The sequence below is a fragment of the Liolophura sinensis genome, chromosome 12 (assembly GCF_032854445.1).
Source record: "Liolophura sinensis isolate JHLJ2023 chromosome 12, CUHK_Ljap_v2, whole genome shotgun sequence".
Lineage (NCBI taxonomy): Eukaryota > Metazoa > Mollusca > Polyplacophora > Chitonida > Chitonidae > Liolophura > Liolophura sinensis.
Window position 1 is genome coordinate 24,452,479 of NC_088306.1, and position 18,827 is coordinate 24,471,305.

Sequence of the window (18,827 nt, forward strand, 5' to 3'; positions counted from 1 at the left end):
CTGCGATGGATTCTGACAAATTTTAATTGTGTTTTATATTGCCTGCATTTTCCCATCCTTTGAAGTGAAAACGTTTGAATCGTTTAAATTAGAGACATGGAAAGCCTCATGACTCTCGTGCAAGTGGGTGGAGAATTTACAATACCCATTAGAGAAAATAAATACAGCATAAAATCATGCGTTTTTGACTGATAATTTTTGGTAAAGTTGTCAGAGTGGGTTGTGTGTATCGATTTTGCATGGAAATAACTGTAGTGTGCAATCTGATATCTTTGTGTTGGGATAAAATGGACGTTGCTGAGAAATAAATAAACTGGAGGAAAAGATCGTAGGCTTGGTCCTTTGTTGTTTTCAGAATGCCGTCAATATCCTTTTACGATGGAAACTTGTAGAAAATTTTCTACACTTCCCTGCTCACCTTTATTAAGATTGTGTGTATCGATTTTGTATGGAAATAACTGTAGTGTGCAATGTTATATCTTTGTGTTGGGATAAAATGGACCTTGCTGAGAAATAAATGAACTGGAGGCAAAGATCGTAGGCTTGGTCCTTTGTCGTATTCAGAATGCCGTCAATATCCTTTTACTATGGAAACTTGAAGAAAATTTTCTACATTTCCCTACTCACCTTTATTAAGATTTTTAATTTTCTAGTCACTGCCTCTATAGCTCAGTGGTAGAGCACTGGTCTCGTAAACCAGGGGTCGCAAGTTCGAACTTCGCTGGAGGCTGAAATAAAAGAAAAACAATATTTTTTTAAATCAAGCACAAATATGAAGTTTTTGTGTAAAAAGGAAACCTGTGTGGAGAGCAAACCTAAGGCACCATCCCCGGCGGGATTCGAACCCGCGGCCTCTGGATTAGAAGTCCAGCGCGCTATCCACTGCGCTACGGGGACCACTGTGTTTTGATCAACAACAATGAAGGCTGCACAAGTGCTGCGATGGATTATGTGAAATTTTTATTGTGTTTGAAATTCCCCGCTTTTTTGAAAAGGTTTTAACTTAACACGTTTTAATCGACCTATCTTAGGGCATAGAAAGTGTCATGACCCTCGTGCAAGTAAGTGGGGAATTTACAACACCCATCATAGAAAATCATAGAAAGCTCCATGACCCTCGTGGAAGTAAGTGGGGAATTTACAACACCCATCAGAGTAAATCTATGAAGCATGATCCCATGTGTCTTTGACTGATCATTTTTGGCAAAATTGTCAGACTGGGTTGTGTGTATCGATTTTCTATGGAAATACCTGTAGTGTGCAATTTTATCTCTTTGTGTTGGGGTAAAACTGGACCTTGCTAAAAAATAAATACATTGTAGGCAGCACATCGCTGGTTTGGTCCTTTTTCGTATTGAGAATGACGTCAATATCCTCTTGCTATGGAACTTGAGTAAAAGTTTCTACACTTCCCCGCCTACTTTCATTAAATTCATTAACTTTTTAGGTAGCGCGTTATCCACTGCATTACGGGGACCACTGTGCTTTATGAACAACAGTGAAGGCTGCAGAAGTTCTGCGATTGATTCTGACAAATTTTAATTGTGTTTTATATTGCCTACATTTTCCCATCGTTTTAAGTGAAAACGTTTGAATCGTTTAAATTAGAGACATGGAAAGCGTCATGACCCTCGTGCAAGTGGGTGGAGAATTTACAATACCCATTAGAGAAAATAAACACAGCATAAAATCATGCGTCTTTGACTGATAATTTTTGGCAAAATTGTCAGAGTGGATTGTGTGTATCGATTTTGTATGGAAATAACTGTAGTGTGCAATGTTATATCTTTGTGTTGGGATAAAATGGACCTTGCTGAGAAATAAATGAACTGGAGGCAAAGATCGTAGGCTTGGTCCTTTGTCGTATTCAGAATGCCGTCAATATCCTTTTACTATGGAAACTTGAAGAAAATTTTCTACATTTCCCTGCTCACCTTTATTAAGATTTTTAATTTTCCAGTCACTGCCTCTATAGCTCAGTGGTAGAGCACTGGTCTCGTAAACCAGGGGTCGCGAGTTCGAACCTCGCTGGAGGCTGAAATTAAACAAAAACACAATTTTTAAATCAAGCACAAATATGAAGTTTTTGTGTAAAAGTGAAATCTATGTGGAAAGTAAACATTAAGCACCATCCCCGGTGGGATTCGAACCAGCGGCCTCTGGATTAGAAGTCCAGCGCGCTATCCACTGCGCTACGGGAACCCCTGTGCTTTATCACCAACAATGAAGGCTGCACAAGTGCTGCGATGGATTATGTGAAATTTTTATTGTGTTTGAAATTCCCCGCATTTTTCAAGGTTTTAACTGAAAACGTTTTAATCGACCTATCTTAGGGCATAGAAAGCGTCATGACCCTCGTGCAAGTAAGTGGGGAATTTACAACACCCATCATAGAAAATCATAGAAAGCGCCATGACTCTCGTGCAAGTAAGTGGGGAATTTACAACACCCATCAGAGAAAATCTATGAAGCATGATCCCATGTGTCTTTGACTGATCATTTCTGGCAAAATTGTCAGACTGGGTTGTGTGTATCGATTTTCTATGGAAATACCTGTAGTGTGCAATTTTATCTCTTTGTGTTGGGGTAAAACTGGACCTTGCTGAAAAATAAATACATTGTAGGCAGCACATCGCTGGTTTGGTCCTTTTTCGTATTGAGAATGACGTCAATATCCTCTTGCTATGGAACTTGAGTGAAAGTTTCTACACTTCCCCGCCTACTTTCATTAAATTCATTAACTTTTTAGGTAGCGCGTTATCCACTGCGTTACGGGGACCACTGTACCTTATGAACAACACTGAAGGCTGCAGAAGTTCTGCGATGGATTCTGACAAATTTTAATTGTGTTTTATATTGCCTGCATTTTCCCATCCTTTGAAGTGAAAACGTTTGAATCGTTTAAATTAGAGACATGGAAAGCCTCATGACTCTCGTGCAAGTGGGTGGAGAATTTACAATACCCATTAGAGAAAATAAATACAGCATAAAATCTTGCGTTTTTGACTGATAATTTTTGGCAAAGTTGTCAGAGTGGGTTGTGTGTATCGATTTTGCATGGAAATAACTGTAGTGTGCAATCTGATATCTTTGTGTTGGGATAAAATGGACCTTGCTGAGAAATAAATAAACTGGAGGAAAAGATCGTAGGCTTGGTCCTTTGTTGTTTTCAGAATGCCGTCAATATCCTTTTACGATGGAAACTTGTAGAAAATTTTCTACACTTCCCTGCTCACCTTTATTAAGATTGTGTGTATCGATTTTGTATGGAAATAACTGTAGTGTGCAATGTTATATCTTTGTGTTGGGATAAAATGGACCTTGCTGAGAAATAAATGAACTGGAGGCAAAGATCGTAGGCTTGGTCCTTTGTCGTATTCAGAATGCCGTCAATATCCTTTTACTATGGAAACTTGAAGAAAATTTTCTACATTTCCCTACTCACCTTTATTAAGATTTTTAATTTTCTAGTCACTGCCTCTATAGCTCAGTGGTAGAGCACTGGTCTCGTAAACCAGGGGTCGCGAGTTCGAACTTCGCTGGAGGCTGAAATAAAAGAAAAACAATATTTTTTTAAATCAAGCACAACTATGAAGTTTTTGTGTAAAAAGGAAACCTGTGTGGAGAGCAAACCTAAGGCACCATCCCCGGCGGGATTCGAACCCGCGGCCTCTGGATTAGAAGTCCAGCGCGCTATCCACTGCGCTACGGGGACCACTGTGTTTTGATCAACAACAATGAAGGCTGCACAAGTGCTGCGATGGATTATGTGAAATTTTTATTGTGTTTGAAATTCCCTGCTTTTTTGAAAAGGTTTTAACTTAACACGTTTTAATCGACCTATCTTAGGGCATAGAAAGTGTCATGACCCTCGTGCAAGTAAGTGGGGAATTTACAACACCCATCATAGAAAATCATAGAAAGCTCCATGACCCTCGTGGAAGTAAGTGGGGAATTTACAACACCCATCAGAGTAAATCTATGAAGCATGATCCCATGTGTCTTTGACTGATCATTTTTGGCAAAATTGTCAGACTGGGTTGTGTGTATCGATTTTCTATGGAAATACCTGTAGTGTGCAATTTTATCTCTTTGTGTTGGGGTAAAACTGGACCTTGCTGAAAAATAAATACATTGTAGGCAGCACATCGCTGGTTTGGTCCTTTTTCGTATTGAGAATGACGTCAATACCCTCTTGCTATGGAACTTGAGTAAAAGTTTCTACGCTTCCCCGCCTACTTTCATTAAATTCATTAACTTTTTAGGTAGCGCGTTATCCACTGCATTACGGGGACCACTGTGCTTTATGAACAACAGTGAAGGCTGCAGAAGTTCTGCGATTGATTCTGACAAATTTTAATTGTGTTTTATATTGCCTGCATTTTCCCATCGTTTTAAGTGAAAACGTTTGAATCGTTTAAATTAGAGACATGGAAAGCGTCATGACCCTCGTGCAAGTGGGTGGAGAATTTACAATACCCATTAGAGAAAATAAACACAGCATAAAATCATGCGTCTTTGACTGATAATTTTTGGCAAAATTGTCAGAGTGGATTGTGTGTATCTATTTTGTATTGAAATAACTGTAGTGTGCAATGTTATATCTTTGTGTTGGGATAAAATGGACCTTGCTGAGAAATAAATGAACTGGAGGCAAAGATCGTAGGCTTGGTCCTTTGTCGTATTCAGAATGCCGTCAATATCCTTTTACTATGGAAACTTGAAGAAAATTTTCTACATTTCCCTGCTCACCTTTATTAAGATTTTTAATTTTCCAGTCACTGCCTCTATAGCTCAGTGGTAGAGCACTGGTCTCGTAAATCAACCACAAATATGAAGTTTTTGTGTAAAAAGGAAACCTGTGTGGAGGGCAAACCTAAGGCACCATCCCCGGCGGGATTCGAACCCGCGGCCTCTGGATTAGAAGTCCAGCGCGCTATCCACTGCGCTACGGGGACCACTGTGTTTAATCAACAACAATGAAGGCTGCACAAGTGCTGCGATGGATTATGTGAAATTTTTATTGTGTTTGAAATTCCTCGCTTTTTTGAAAAGGTTTTACCTTAACACGTTTTAATCGACCTATCTTAAGGCATAGAAAGTGTCATGACCCTCGTGCAAGTAAGTGGGGAATTTACAACACCCATCATAGAAAATCAATAAAGCATAAATTCATGCGTCTTTGACTGATAATTTTTGGCAAAATTGTCAGAGTGGGTTGTGTGTATCGATTTTGTATGGAAATAACTGTAGTGTGCAATCATATATCTTTGTGTTGGGATAAAATGGACCTTGCTGAGAAATAAATGAACTGGAGGCAAAGATGGTAGGCTTGGTCCTTTGTTGTTTTCAGAATGCCGTCAATATCCTTTTCCTATGGAAACTTGAAGGAAATTTTCTACACTTCCCTGCTCACCTTTATTAAGATTATTAATTTTCCAGTCACTTTCTCTATAGCTCAGTGGTAGAGAACTGGTCTCGTAAACCAGGGGTCGTAAGTTCGAATCCTCGCTGGAGGCTGAAATAAAAAACAAAAAAAAAACATAGTTTTTATATCAAGCAGAAATATGAAGTTTTTGTGAAAAAGTGAAATTTATGTGGAGATTAAACAAAAAGCACCATAGGGGAGAGTGTGCTAGACGCCGAAGTGAACGGACGTGTCGGTTATTCTCTGCTGTTTACACATTTGTGCAACAACAACGCTTGTTTTTGAGACTGATTTTTTGGTGATCTGGGAGCCCACAGAGCTTGAGTTTGGCCAGTGGTTACTGTTTGGTGAAGGGCGTGTGCCCCGTTGGATCAGGTATGTCCAAGCCCGTGTCGTTTTCGCCTGTAAACAGGCCAAGCAGAACTTTGTCTGTGTCAATCGCTACACGAAGCAGCCCGGCATTTTCTACGGCTGTCCAGAGGGACTTTATTCCTATTCTGTCAAGTGTGTTAAATATCAAGACAGAGCTAATAAGTTTTCAGAAGAATTATTTAAAGAAACACTTCTATCTCCGCGTGTCTACAGTGGCTGGGCATAATGCCCTAGTGAGTAAATCCAATGTTGTTATAAATGGAACGGCGTGGTCCATTATGCCCGCGTCGTCAGTTTACCTGAATCTGACGGCCCACTGGGCACCGGATGAAATGTCAGATGACACTATCGAGGCAGCTTTGCAACCCTATGGTGAATGCCTGGGTGTGACGAAACCCAGATTTTCAGACCCGGAGCTCTCACATGTTCGGACAGGTATTCGGATTTACAGATTTAGGTGTCACAAAGTTCGTTATGTACCAAATTTTATTAATTTCGGTGGTGACATTGTTATGTTTACCTACCCCGGGCAAACCTATGAATGTCGGAAGTGTGGCCAAAAATCACACAAGGCGGCAGAGTGTAGAGCACTGTGGTGTTCTAACTGCGACGGTTTCTCCCCCCATGAGAATCCTCATACAGAGAAGGACTGTACAAATCCATGCCGAATGTGTGACTCAGGGCTTCATACGGTCAGTGACTGTTGTGCGAGAGCAATGTCGTACGCGGCGCGAGTTAAGGGAAACCTACCGACTATGCGCCAGTATAATAAGGAAGACGCCGTAAAACAAGATGACATTGATGTTGACGTCAGCGACGATGAAGACCCATTCAACGCACCTGCTATGGAACTGGTTCAAGACAGCGAGGAGAACGAAGACGAAATCGACGGGAATGGTGACGACAGCGCCGATGAAGACGTCAGCGACGACAGCGAGTCTGATAAGGAGATGGACGTCCGGAAGAATACTAAGAACACCGAAGAAGTGGATGTTGGTGATAATGAAACGTCATCAGCTGTCCCAAGGGTGAAGAATGTGCTCGTGGCTGACGTGCACGCTCCCGACGTGCGTTCACCAGTCCCAGTCGAGGAAAAGCGAGCTAAGTTGGACAATGGCAGTACAACCGAAGAGGCAGCGTCATCTATCCCGCCCAGTTCCCATCCTACTGATTATGATGGTGTTGATGCCGATCAGTCGTCAGACTGTATGACGCCGACCCCATCTCAGGAGGGGGACACCATGCTTCTGGAATACAGGAAAAGAAAATCGCTTGCTTCTCGTGCGAGGCAGCGAATGAAAAGAGACAAATGAGTTGTAGCGTAATTAGGACTCTCTTATTTGACCACAATGGGTATGTACGCTCTACCTTTACTTACTTGTATAATGAGCTTAAATAATATTCGTTTTGGGACTTTAAACATTAATGGTTTACGGGATCCGTCTAAACAACAACATGTCAAGCAATTTGTTTTCGATAAAGGAATTGATGTATTATTCTTACAGGAAACACACTTCGAAAACTATAATGACACTAAATATTTGCAAATCCCGGGCGCTGCAAGGTGGGCGTATGGGTCAAATCGAAGTTGTGGGGTGGGAATAATTATTAGGTATACGGTAGACTGCTTTATACGGAAAATACAGAGGTGCCCTAACGGTCGCTACATAAGCCTTAGGATTGAGCTCAACAACACTGCTTTAAACCTTGTTTGTGTATATGCCCCTAATAATCCAAAGGAAAGAAAAGAGTTTATTTCTAATCTAGATAATGTGATGCAGGGCAGTGAGTTGGTTATTATGGGTGGGGATTTTAATTGTGTTGAGAGCATTGAATTAGATAGAGCTGGCTGTGCCAGTAATGTAAGAAATGATGGAGTGGACGAAATTAATAATTTGAAAAGAGATTTTGGTATTTGTGATATTTTTAGGAAACTGCATCCGGATAAGAATTGTTACACGTGGTCTAGGCGCCAGTGTGCCAGTAGATTGGATAGATTTTATATCCCTAACGCTGTGTTTAAGTATGTAACCCAGTGTGATGCTGTACATGTGTCTTTTTCTGATCATTCGTGTTTGTTTTTTGATATCTCTTTTGAAGATATCATTTCATGGGGGCCGTTCTACTGGAAGTGTAATACTTCTGTGTTAAATGACACGGAGCTTGTTGATGATATTAAATCCGTTTATCCATGATATTTTCTCTGTCTGTACAACTGGTCATGCAGATCTAATAGACAGATGGGAGACATTTAAAGGGGAATGTAAAGATAGGATTCGGAGTTACTGTAAGGAAAAATCTATGAACAAAAAACGTGATTTGTTGGTACTTGAACAAGAATTAAATGCGTTGAAATCTAGTCCAATCATTAACTGTGAGCGTATTGACAATGTGAAAAAGACTCTAAATGCCCTTTATAAGTCGAATCATGCGGGAGCGGTTATCCGTGCTAAAGCTGTTCATTTTGATCCGGGAGAAAATCCAACCAAATATTTTATTAGACGAGAAGTTGGTAGGGGCAGAAAGAAGATGATCAAAAGTATTACTTGTCATAGTGATTCTTCAATATCCCATGAATCTCAGGAAGGCATTGCTAAGTGCAATGCTAAGTGTATAAGGTCGTATTATATGAAATTGTATACTGAACAAGATACTGACTCCTCCATTCAAGATGAGTTCTTGTCATCGCTTCCAATGTTAAATGACGATTGTAAAACTGCCTGCGAAGGCCTTTTGATTGAATAGGAGTTGTTTTTTGCAGTAAAAAATATGTCTAAAAACCGTTCGCCGGGATGCGACGGTTTGCCAGCAGAGTTTTATGTACAATTTTGGCCACTGTTTTCGGGTGTGTTTACGGATGTAGTTAATCACTGTTTTAACTTGGGTAGATTAAGTAATTCACAGCGTTCTGGGTTAATCACACTATTATGTAAGGTCCCCGACAATGCCGAAAGCATAAAAAACTGGAGGCCAATTAGCTTACTAAATGTAGATTATAAGATTGTTTCTAAAGCTTTGTGCAATCGGTTAAAAAATGTGATCGATACAATTGTACTTCAGAATCAGACATGTGGAATACCAGGCCGAAGTATTTTTGACAACCTTCACTTATTACGAAATACATATGATTATGTTGAACAAAAAGATTTAAAAGGATGCTTTCTTAACTTAGACCAGGAGAAAGCCTTTGACAGAGTAGACTGGTCATTTTGGTTCAAATGTTTAGAGAAATTTAACTTCGGACCCGACTTTTGTAAGTGGGTGCAATTATTATATACTGACATTACAAGTAGTGTTATTGTGAACGGGCACATAACAGAAGAATTTAAACTGAGTCGAGGTGTCCGACAGGGTTGTTCTTTGTCACCATTATTGTATGTTTTGTCCTTAGAGCCCTTTATAGCCGCCATTAGAAACAATGACGAAATTAACGGTGTACGGTTACCCGGCACAAATGAGGAAACGAGAGTGTCGGCATTTGCAGATGATACGACTGCAATTTTATCTGAAGAGAGTTCTGTTCCGCATGTAATTAAACTAGCAGAAAGTTATGGAAAAGCCTCAGGAGCAAAACTCAACTTGTTGAAAAGCACGGTTCTTCCCATTGGTAACTGGGACGAAACTAACGTACACAGTGGTGGGCTTAACACCACTACAAATTCAAAGATTTGTGGGGTATTTTTTGGACCAGATCAAACAGAACTCAGTTCTGAGCGTGTTTTAAGTAAGGTAAAGAAACATATATCAGCATGGAATGGAAGATATTTGACCCTACGGGGGAGGTCTGTCTTAATTAATACAGTTGCTTTAGCTGTCTTATGGTTTTCTGCACAGTGTACTCTGTTGCCACCTAAATGTGTCAATCAATGTTCCCAAACTGTGTTCAGATTTTTGTGGGATAACAAGCCCGAAAGTTTGAAGAGAGTTGTCGTACATAATAAAATAGGGAATGGAGGTCTAAACGTACATAATATAGATTGTAAAATAAAAGCACTTGTTACTCGGCATGTTTTAAAATTAATTCATGGAACAACAGCGGAATGGAAATACTTTGCCATCTATTGGTTGGGTTTACCCCTAAGACATGTTTGTCGTGAATTCTGTCGTTCCAATGTCCCACATTCTGAAAACATTCCAGTCTTTTTATAGACTGGCCTTGATCGCCTGGAGAGAATTTACCACAAGTGTACAGCAACCTGTAACATTGTGTTCAAGCAGGTATATTTATGAATATTTTGTAACAAAAATAGTACATTGTCCAAGAGCAATGGTGTGTCTATGCCGCATTTGGACTGGGTTAGAATATGGAAAACTGTTTTTCATCAATTCTTAGATCACAATTTGGTCAACTTCAGTTACAAGTTGGTTCATGACATTTTGCCCGTTAAGGAAAAACTTCTTAGGAGAAATGTAGCCACCGATGACTTGTGTGTTTTTTGCTCCCTGTCTGAAACTCGGCAACATCTGTTTGTACAATGTAAAATCGTTCAGGACGTGTTTAATGACTTTAACCGGATATTTATTTTGTTTGCGAACTACCTACCAAATATGGACTCGAAAACATTAATTTACAAGGTATTCAATTCCACCTTTAACCAGGAAGTTAGAGCGGTGATGGTGTATGTCATATGTGTTCTTCAGTTTAGTATTTGGCGTGCACGCAACGACATAATATTTCAGAAAAAAACAGGGATTCTGTTGCTATTGTTAAGGCCGCCAAAGGAATAATTAAAACCCGTATTCATGTTGACTTTTTTCGACTAGACAGGCCATCTTTCGAGAAAATCTGGTGTATAAACAAAGTCTTCTGTACATTACGGAATGATAAATTAGTGTATTTATTGAAATGAGCAGCTAATGTGCAATTGTTCTATTCACAAAGCAGTCATCTTTTCTGTGATATTTTATTTTAATTAAGACTGCCTTGTGATTTCCAAAGTGTGTGATAGCCGGGTAATGGGAAATCTTGTGTATTTGATGACAATCTGGGAATAAATTCAACAATTTTCAAAAAAAAAAATAAATTGGAGACATGGAAAGCGTCATGACCCTCGTGCAAGTGGGTGGAGAATTTACAATACCCATTAGAGAAAATAAATACAGCATGAAATCATGCGTCTTTGACTGATAATTTTTGGCAAAGTTGTCAGAGTGGGTTGTGTGTATCGATTTTGTATGGAAATAACTGTAGTGTGCAATCTTATATCTTTGTGTTGGGATAAAATGGACCTTGCTGAGATATAAATAAAGTGGAGGAAAAGATCGTAGGCTTGGTCCTTTGTTGTTTTCAGAATGACGTCAATATCCTTTTCCTATGGAAACTTGAAGAAAATTTTCTACACTTCCCTGCTCACTTTTATTAAGATTGTTAATATTCCAGTCACTGCCTCCATAGCTCAGTGGAAGAGCACTGGTCTCGTAAACCAGGGGTCGCGAGTTCGAACCTCGCTGGAGGCTGAAATTAAACAAAAACACAATTTTTAAATCAAGCACAAATATCAAGTTTTTGTGTAAAATTGAAACGTGTGTGGAGAGTAAACATAAAGCACCATCCCCGGCGGGATTCGAACCCGCGACCTCTGGATTAGAAGTCCAGCGCGCTATCCACTGCGCTACGGGAACCAATGCGTTTTATCAACAACAATGAAGGCTGCACAAGTACTGCGATGGATTATGTGAAATTTTTATTGTGTTTAAAATTCCCCGCTTTTTTTCAAGCTTTTAACTGAACACGTTTTAATCGACCTATGTTAGGGCATAGAAAGCGTCTTGACCCTCGTGCAAGTAAGTGGGGAATTTACAACACCCATCAGAGAAAATCAATATAGCATAAATTCATGCGTCTTTGACTGATAATTTTTGGCAAAATTGTCAGATTGGGTTGTGTGTATCGATTTTCTATGGAGATACCTGTAGTGTGCAATTTTATCTCTTAGTGTTAGGGTAAAAATGGACCTTGCTGAGAAATAAATAAATTGTAGGCAGGACATCGCTGGTTTGGTCCTTTCTCGTATTGAGAATGACGTCAATATCCTCTTGCTATGGAACTTGAATAAAACTTTCTACACTTCCCTGCCTACCTTCATTAAATTCATTAACTTTTTAGTTAGCGCGCTATTCACTGCGCTACGGGAACCACTGTGCCTTATGAACAACACTGAAGGCTACAGAAATTCTGCGATTGATTCTGACAAATTTTAATTGTGTTTTAGATTCCCTGCATTTTCCCATCGTTTTAACTGAAAACGTTTGAATCGTTTAAATTAGATACATGGAAAGCGTCATGACCCTCGTGCAAGTGGGTGGAGAATTTACAATACCCATTAGAGAAAATAAATTAGAGCAGATTCCCTGCTCACCTTTATTAAGATTATTAATTGACCAGCCACTGCCTCTATAGCTCATTGGTAGAGCACTGGTTTCGTAAACCAGGGGTCGCGAGTTCGAACCTCGCTGGAGGCTGAAATAAAAGAAAAACATAATTTTTAAATCAAGCACAAATATGAAGTTTTTGTGTAAAATTTAAATCTGTGTGGAGAATAAACATAAAGCACCATCCCCGGCGGGACTCGAACCCGCGACCTCTGGATTAGAAGTCCAGCGCGCTATCCACTGCGCTACGGGGACCACTGTGCTTTATCCACAACAATAAAGGCTGCACAAGTGCTGCGATGGATTATGTGAAATTTTTATTGTGTTTAAAAATTCCATGCTTTTTTTCAAGGTTTTAACTTTACACGTTTTAATCGACCTATTTTAGGGCATAGAAAGCGTCATGACCCTCGTGCAAGTAAGTGGGGAATTTACAACACTCATTAGAGAAAATCAATATAACATAAATTCATGCGCCTTTGACTGATAATTTTTGGCAAAATTGTCAGAGTGGGTTGTGTGTATCGATTTTCTATGGAAATACCTGTAGTGTGCAATTTTATTTTATTGTGTTGGGGTAAAAATGGACCTTGCTGAGAAATAAATAAATTGTAGGCAGGACATCGCCGGTTTGGTCCTTTCTCGTATTGAGAATGACGTCAATATCCTCTTCCTATGGAACTTGAATAAAATATTCTACACTTCCCCGCCTACCTTCATTAAATTCATTAACTTTTTAGTTAGCGCGTTATCCACTGCGTTATGAGGACCACTGTGCCTTATAAACAACACTGAAGGCTGCAGAAGTTCTTCGATGGATTCTAGCGGGGCCTCCGTGGCTCAGTCTGTTAGCGCGCTAGCACAGCGTAATGACCTAGAAACCTCTCACCAATGTGGTTGCTATGATTTCAAGTACAGCTCATGCTGTCTTCCCCTCCGGCCGTAAGTGGAAAGGACTGCCAGCAACCTCTGGATGGCCGTTGGTTTCCACCGGGCTGTGCCCGGTTTCTGACTAATTTTAACTGTGTTTTAAATTCCATGCATTTTCCAATCGTTTTAACTGAAAACGTTTTAATTGTTTTAATTAAAAGCACGGAAAGCGTCATGACCCTCGTGCAAGTGAGTGGAGAATTTACAAAGCCCATTAGAGAAAATAAATACACCATGAATTCATGCGTCTTTGACTAATAATTTTTTGTAAAGTTGTCAGAGTAGGTTGTCTGTATTGATTTTGTATGGAAATAACTGTAGTGTGCAATTTTATCTCTTTGTGTTGGGATACAATGGACCTTGCTGAAAAATAAATGAACTGGAGGCAAAGATCGTAGGCTTGGTCCTTTGTCGTATTCAGAATGACGTCAATATCCTTTTCCTATAGAAACTTGAAGAAAATTTTCTACACTTCCCTGCTCACCTTCATTAAGATTATTAATTTTTCAGTCACAGCCTCTATAACTCAGTGGTAAAGTACTGGTCTCGTGAAGAAGGGGTGGCAAGTTCGAACCTCGCTGGAGGCTGAAATTAAAAAAATAATATAAAACATAACTTTTTTGGTGAACATAAAGTAATTTATTTCCAATAAACAAATAAAGAGTTGACATTATAATGCATCAGCCCAATTAAAACAATATCTTTATCACAGTAGATGTGGGCTGTCGTCTTTTTACATTTATGCACGGTATATGTATTTATAACAGATCAAGTATTCCATTACAGAAAGAACTTAAGCTTTGAGCTGTCAATAGCACATATAACCTTTCCTCTGGCCCATGCTTTGTGAAAGTTGACTTTACTGAGACGGCAGAAGTCTGTACAAACTCGTGATTTCAAACATGACTTAATAGAAATAACTATTCTTGCAACAACTTTCCTTTTACCTTGAAAACAGCCTCATTTCTAGCGCACCATACACAAAACAAACAAACTGTTATAAGATATGTGTACATTGAATTCTCGTCCTTTGATAACGGAACAAGAAACAATTTGTGTCTTAGATCCTTCTCAGGCAGGGAAAAAGCTTCCATACATCCAAAAAAGCCTTTGAAAATTCAACATTACCTGTTGTGTAACGTTGCATTCTACAAACAAATGATTCCTGGTTTCGGATTTACCACAAAAGTTACACAAATCATCTGTGCATATATTTCTTCTTAAGAGAATCTCCTTGACAGGCAGAATATTATAAACTAATTTAAATAAAAAATTTATAAGATTGTTATCCAGGAAGGCGTTGAACACTGTACGTCATATCCGAGGCCACCGTAACATTGGTTGAGAAGCTTCAACTCTCGGAGGTTCAGAAATCTTGGACAAAAAGGCACTATATATAAAGTTATTGTGAAACATTGCTAAAGATAACTGTTGACCATGATAAAATTCTTTCCAGGCAGACAACACAAACCTATAAAAGGCTGGGAGCATTAACGAGTGCGGTAAGCTTGGCCTCGCAAAATCTGGCTTAACCTGGTTTAGTGAAATTCCAAGCCAGTAAATAGCAAAATATCTCCAATCCGCTTCAGTGTCATTCAATAATTTTAAGACATGTTTGACTGCAAATACCTTTAGTTTGCAAAAATTATTGTGGATATTTAACCCACCGTTATCATATGCATTAAACAAAACAGATCTCTTAATAACTTCTGGTTTGCCATTCCAAAGAAACTTAAAGACATGCTGAGTACAGTGTAAAATACATTTTGGTGTTAAGACAAAACATTGGCCAATATACCACAGAACGGACAAGGCAACAGTGTTAATTATAACAGCCCTACTCCGCATTGTAAGGTACTGATCACCCCAACAGGACGCATTTTTTTACTTTCTTCAGTAAACGTTCAATGTTTACATCTTCCTGGCTTTCACCAAAATATACACCACATATTTTACTGTTTTCCACAGTCCTAAAGCCAGCCACAGTATCGTCACTGACCTTCCATGTACCAATAGGAAGTACCACACTTTTAGCCACATTATGTTTAGCCCGTTATGCTTTTCCAAATTCATGGACCAATTTAATAACATGATGAGCTAATTCTTCATCGGACATAATAATCGTAGCGTAGTCAGCATGTGGAGCAATCTTAGACTGTTTGCCTGTACCAGGCATAAGTAATATGAAGGTTTTTTGTAAAAACGAAATCTGTGTGGAGAGTAAAACTAAAGCACCATCCCCGGCGGGATTCGAACACGCGACCTCTGGATTAGAAGTCCAGCGCGCTATCCACTGCGCTACGGGGACCACTGTGCTTTATTAACAACAATGAAGGCTGCACAAGTGCTGCGATGGATTATGTGAAATTTTGATTGTCTTTCAAATTCCCCGCTTCTTTTCAAGGTTTTAACTGAAAACGTTTTAATCCACCTAGCTTCGGGCATAGAAAGCGTCATGACCCTCGTGCAAGTAAGTGGGGAAATTTACAACACCCATCAGAGAAAATGAAGCATGATCCCATGCATCTTTGGCTGATAATTTTTGGCAAAATTGTCAGAGTGGGTTGTGTGTATCGATTTTCTATGGAAATACCTGTAGTGTGCAATTTTATCTCTTTGTGTTAGGGTAAAAATGGACCTTGCTGAGAAATAAATAAATTGCAGGCAGGACATCGCTGGTTTGGTCCTTTCTCGTATTGAGAATGACGTCAATATCCTCTTTCTATTGAACTTGAATAAAATTTTCTACATTCCCCAGCCTACCTTCATTGCAGTCATTAACTTTTTAGTTAGCGCGTTATCCACTGCGTCACGGGGACCACTGTGCCTTATAAACAACACTGAAGGCTGCAGAAATTCTGCGGTGGTTTCTGACAAATTTTAATTGTGTTTTAGATTGCCTGCATTTTCCCATCGTTTTAACTGAAAACGTTTGAATCGTTTAAATTAGAGACATGGAAAGCGTCATGACCCTCGTGCAAGTGGGTGGAGAATTTACAATACCCATTAGAGAAAATAAATACATCATAAAATCATGCGTCTTTGACTGATAATTTTTGGCAAAGTTGTCAGAGTGGGTTGTGTGTATCGATTTTGTATGGAAATAACTGTAGTGTGCAATGTTATATCTTTGTGTTGGGATAAAATGGACCTTGATGAGAAATAAATGAACTGGAGGCAAAGATCGTAGGCTTGGTCCTTTGTTGTTTTCAGAATGCCGTCAATATCCTTTTCCTATGGAAACTTGTAGAAAATTTTCTACACTTCCCTGCTCACCTTTATTAAGATTATTAATTGTCCAGTCACTACCTCTATAGCTCAGTGGTACAGCACTGGTCTCGTAAACCAGGGGTCGCGAGTTCGAACCTCGCTGGAGGCTGAAATAAAAGAAAAACATAATTTTTAAATCAACCACAAATATCAAATTTTTGTGGAAAATTGAAATCTGTGTGGAGAGTAAACATAAAGCATCATCCCCGGCGGGATTCGAACCCGCGACCTCTGGATTAGAAGTCCAGCGCGCTATCCACTGCGCTACGGGGACCACTGTGCTTTATCAACAACAATGGAGGCTGCACAAGTGCTGCGATGGATTATGTGAAATTTTGATTGTGTTTCAAATTCCCCGCTTTTTGTCAAGGTTTTAACTGCAAACGTTTTAATCGACCTAGCTTCGGGCATAGAAAGCGCCATGACTCTAGTGCAAATAAGTGGAGAATTTACAACACCCATCAGAGAAAAGCAATGAATCATGCATGATCCTATGCGTCTTTGACTGGTAATTTTTGGCAAAATTGTCAGAGTGGGTTGTGTGTATCGATTTTCTTTGGAAATAAATGTAGTGTGCAATTTTATCTCTTTGTGTTGGGGTAAAAATGGACCTCCCTGAGAAATAAATAAATTGTAGGCAGGACATCGCTGGTTTGGTCCTTTCTCGTATTGAGAATGACGTCAATATCCTTTTGCTATGGAACTTGAATAAAATATTCTACACTTCCCCGCCTACCTTCATTAAATTCATTAACTTTTTAGTCAGCGCGTTATCCACTGCGTTATGAGGACCACTGTGCCTTATGAACAACACTGAAGGCTGCAGAAGTTCTTCGATGGATTCTAGCGGGGCCTCCGTGGCTCAGTCCGTTAGCGCGCTAGCGCAGCGTAATCACCCAGAAACCTCTCACCAATGCGGTTGCTGTGATTTCAAGTACAGCTCATGCTGTCTTCCCCTCCGGCCGTAAGTGGAAAGGACTGCCAGCAACCTGCGGATGGTCGTGGGTTTCCACAGGGCTGTGCCCGGTTTCCTCCCACCATAATACTGGCCACCGTTGTATAAGTGAAATATTCTTGAGTACAGCGTAAAACATAAATTTAAAAATAACTGCAATGGATTCTGACAAATTTTAACTGTGTTTTAAATTCCTTGCATTTTCCAATCGTTTTAACTGAAAACGTTTTAATTTTTTTAATTAAAAGCACGGAAGGCGTCATGATTCTGGTGCAAGTGAGTGGAGAATTTACAATACCCATTAGAGAAAATAAATACACCATGAATTCATGCGTCTTGGACTAACAATTTTTTGCAAATTTGTCAGAGTAGGTTGTCTGTATTGATTTTGTATGGAAATAATTGTAGTGTCCAATTTTATCTCTTTGTGTTGGGATAAAATGGACCTTCCTGAGAAATAAACGAACTAGAGGCAAAGATTGTAGGCTTGGTCCTTTGTCGTATTCAGAATGACGTCAATATCCTTTTCCTATGGAAACTTGAAGAAAATTTTCTACACTTCCCTGCTCACCTTCATTAAGATTATTAATTTTTCAGTCACTGCCTCTATAACTCAGTGGTAAAGTACTGGTCTCGTAAACAAGGGATGGCGAGTTCGAACCTCGCTGGAGGCTGAAATTAAAAAAATAATAAAAAACATAACTTTTTTTGTGAACATAAAATAATTTATTCCCAATAAACAAATACAGAGTTGACATTATAATGCATCAGCCCAATTAAAACAATATCTTTATCACAGTAGATGTGGGCTGTCGTCTTTTTACATTTATGCAGGGTACATGTATTTATAACAGATCAAGTATTCCATTACAGAAAGAACTTAAGCTTTGAGTTGTCAATAGTACATATAACCTTTCCTCTGGACCATGCTTTGTGAAAGTTGACTTTACTGAGACGGCAGAAGTCTGTACAAACTCGTGATTTCAAACATGACTTAATAGAAATAACTATTCTTGCAACAAATTTCCTTTTACCTTGAAAAACAGCCTCATTTCTAGCGCACCATACACAAAACAAACAAACTGTTATAAGATATGTGTACATTGAATCCTCGTCCTTTGATAAGGGAACACCAAACAATTTGTGTCTTAGATCCTTCTCTGAAAAAGCAGGGAAAAAGCTTCCATACATCCAAAAAAGGATTGGAAAATTCAACATTACCTGTTGTGTAACGTTGCATTCTACAAACAAATGATTCCTGGTTTCGGATTTACCACAAAAGTTACACAAATCAATCTGTGCATATATTTCTTCTTAAGAGAATCTCCTTGACAGGCAGAATATTATAAACTAATTTAAATAAAAAATTTATAAGATTGTTATCCAGGAAGGCGTTGAACACCTGTACGTCATATCCGAGGCCACCGTAACATTGGTTGAGAAGCTACAACTCTCGGAGGTTCAGAAATCTTGGACAGAAAGGCACTATATATAAAGTTA

At 39.2% G+C, this 18,827-nt stretch overlaps 15 non-coding genes across 15 annotated transcripts; 7 read left to right on the forward strand and 8 right to left on the reverse strand.

Annotated features, from left to right (window-relative positions):
* Nucleotides 1-658: 658 nt before the first annotated feature.
* On the forward strand, nt 659-730 carry Trnat-cgu (transfer RNA threonine (anticodon CGU)). The gene has a single exon. It is a non-coding gene; the product is annotated as a tRNA-Thr (tRNA).
* A 94-nt stretch (nt 731-824) lies between these two features.
* Nucleotides 825-897, reverse strand: Trnar-ucu (transfer RNA arginine (anticodon UCU)). Its single transcript has one exon. It is a non-coding gene; the product is annotated as a tRNA-Arg (tRNA).
* Nucleotides 898-1,965: 1,068 nt separating this feature from the next.
* Trnat-cgu (transfer RNA threonine (anticodon CGU)) lies at nt 1,966-2,037 on the forward strand. The gene has a single exon. It is a non-coding gene; the product is annotated as a tRNA-Thr (tRNA).
* Nucleotides 2,038-2,129: 92 nt separating this feature from the next.
* Nucleotides 2,130-2,202, reverse strand: Trnar-ucu (transfer RNA arginine (anticodon UCU)). The gene has a single exon. It is a non-coding gene; the product is annotated as a tRNA-Arg (tRNA).
* Nucleotides 2,203-3,476: 1,274 nt separating this feature from the next.
* On the forward strand, nt 3,477-3,548 carry Trnat-cgu (transfer RNA threonine (anticodon CGU)). Its single transcript has one exon. It is a non-coding gene; the product is annotated as a tRNA-Thr (tRNA).
* Nucleotides 3,549-3,642: 94 nt separating this feature from the next.
* Trnar-ucu (transfer RNA arginine (anticodon UCU)) lies at nt 3,643-3,715 on the reverse strand. The gene has a single exon. It is a non-coding gene; the product is annotated as a tRNA-Arg (tRNA).
* Nucleotides 3,716-4,885: 1,170 nt separating this feature from the next.
* On the reverse strand, nt 4,886-4,958 carry Trnar-ucu (transfer RNA arginine (anticodon UCU)). Its single transcript has one exon. It is a non-coding gene; the product is annotated as a tRNA-Arg (tRNA).
* A 6,227-nt stretch (nt 4,959-11,185) lies between these two features.
* On the forward strand, nt 11,186-11,257 carry Trnat-cgu (transfer RNA threonine (anticodon CGU)). The gene has a single exon. It is a non-coding gene; the product is annotated as a tRNA-Thr (tRNA).
* A 92-nt stretch (nt 11,258-11,349) lies between these two features.
* Trnar-ucu (transfer RNA arginine (anticodon UCU)) lies at nt 11,350-11,422 on the reverse strand. Its single transcript has one exon. It is a non-coding gene; the product is annotated as a tRNA-Arg (tRNA).
* Nucleotides 11,423-12,190: 768 nt separating this feature from the next.
* Nucleotides 12,191-12,262, forward strand: Trnat-cgu (transfer RNA threonine (anticodon CGU)). The gene has a single exon. It is a non-coding gene; the product is annotated as a tRNA-Thr (tRNA).
* Nucleotides 12,263-12,354: 92 nt separating this feature from the next.
* Nucleotides 12,355-12,427, reverse strand: Trnar-ucu (transfer RNA arginine (anticodon UCU)). The gene has a single exon. It is a non-coding gene; the product is annotated as a tRNA-Arg (tRNA).
* Nucleotides 12,428-15,337: 2,910 nt separating this feature from the next.
* Trnar-ucu (transfer RNA arginine (anticodon UCU)) lies at nt 15,338-15,410 on the reverse strand. Its single transcript has one exon. It is a non-coding gene; the product is annotated as a tRNA-Arg (tRNA).
* Nucleotides 15,411-16,409: 999 nt separating this feature from the next.
* On the forward strand, nt 16,410-16,481 carry Trnat-cgu (transfer RNA threonine (anticodon CGU)). Its single transcript has one exon. It is a non-coding gene; the product is annotated as a tRNA-Thr (tRNA).
* A 92-nt stretch (nt 16,482-16,573) lies between these two features.
* Nucleotides 16,574-16,646, reverse strand: Trnar-ucu (transfer RNA arginine (anticodon UCU)). Its single transcript has one exon. It is a non-coding gene; the product is annotated as a tRNA-Arg (tRNA).
* Nucleotides 16,647-17,929: 1,283 nt separating this feature from the next.
* Nucleotides 17,930-18,001, forward strand: Trnat-cgu (transfer RNA threonine (anticodon CGU)). The gene has a single exon. It is a non-coding gene; the product is annotated as a tRNA-Thr (tRNA).
* The last annotated feature ends 826 nt before the right edge of the window (nt 18,002-18,827 follow it).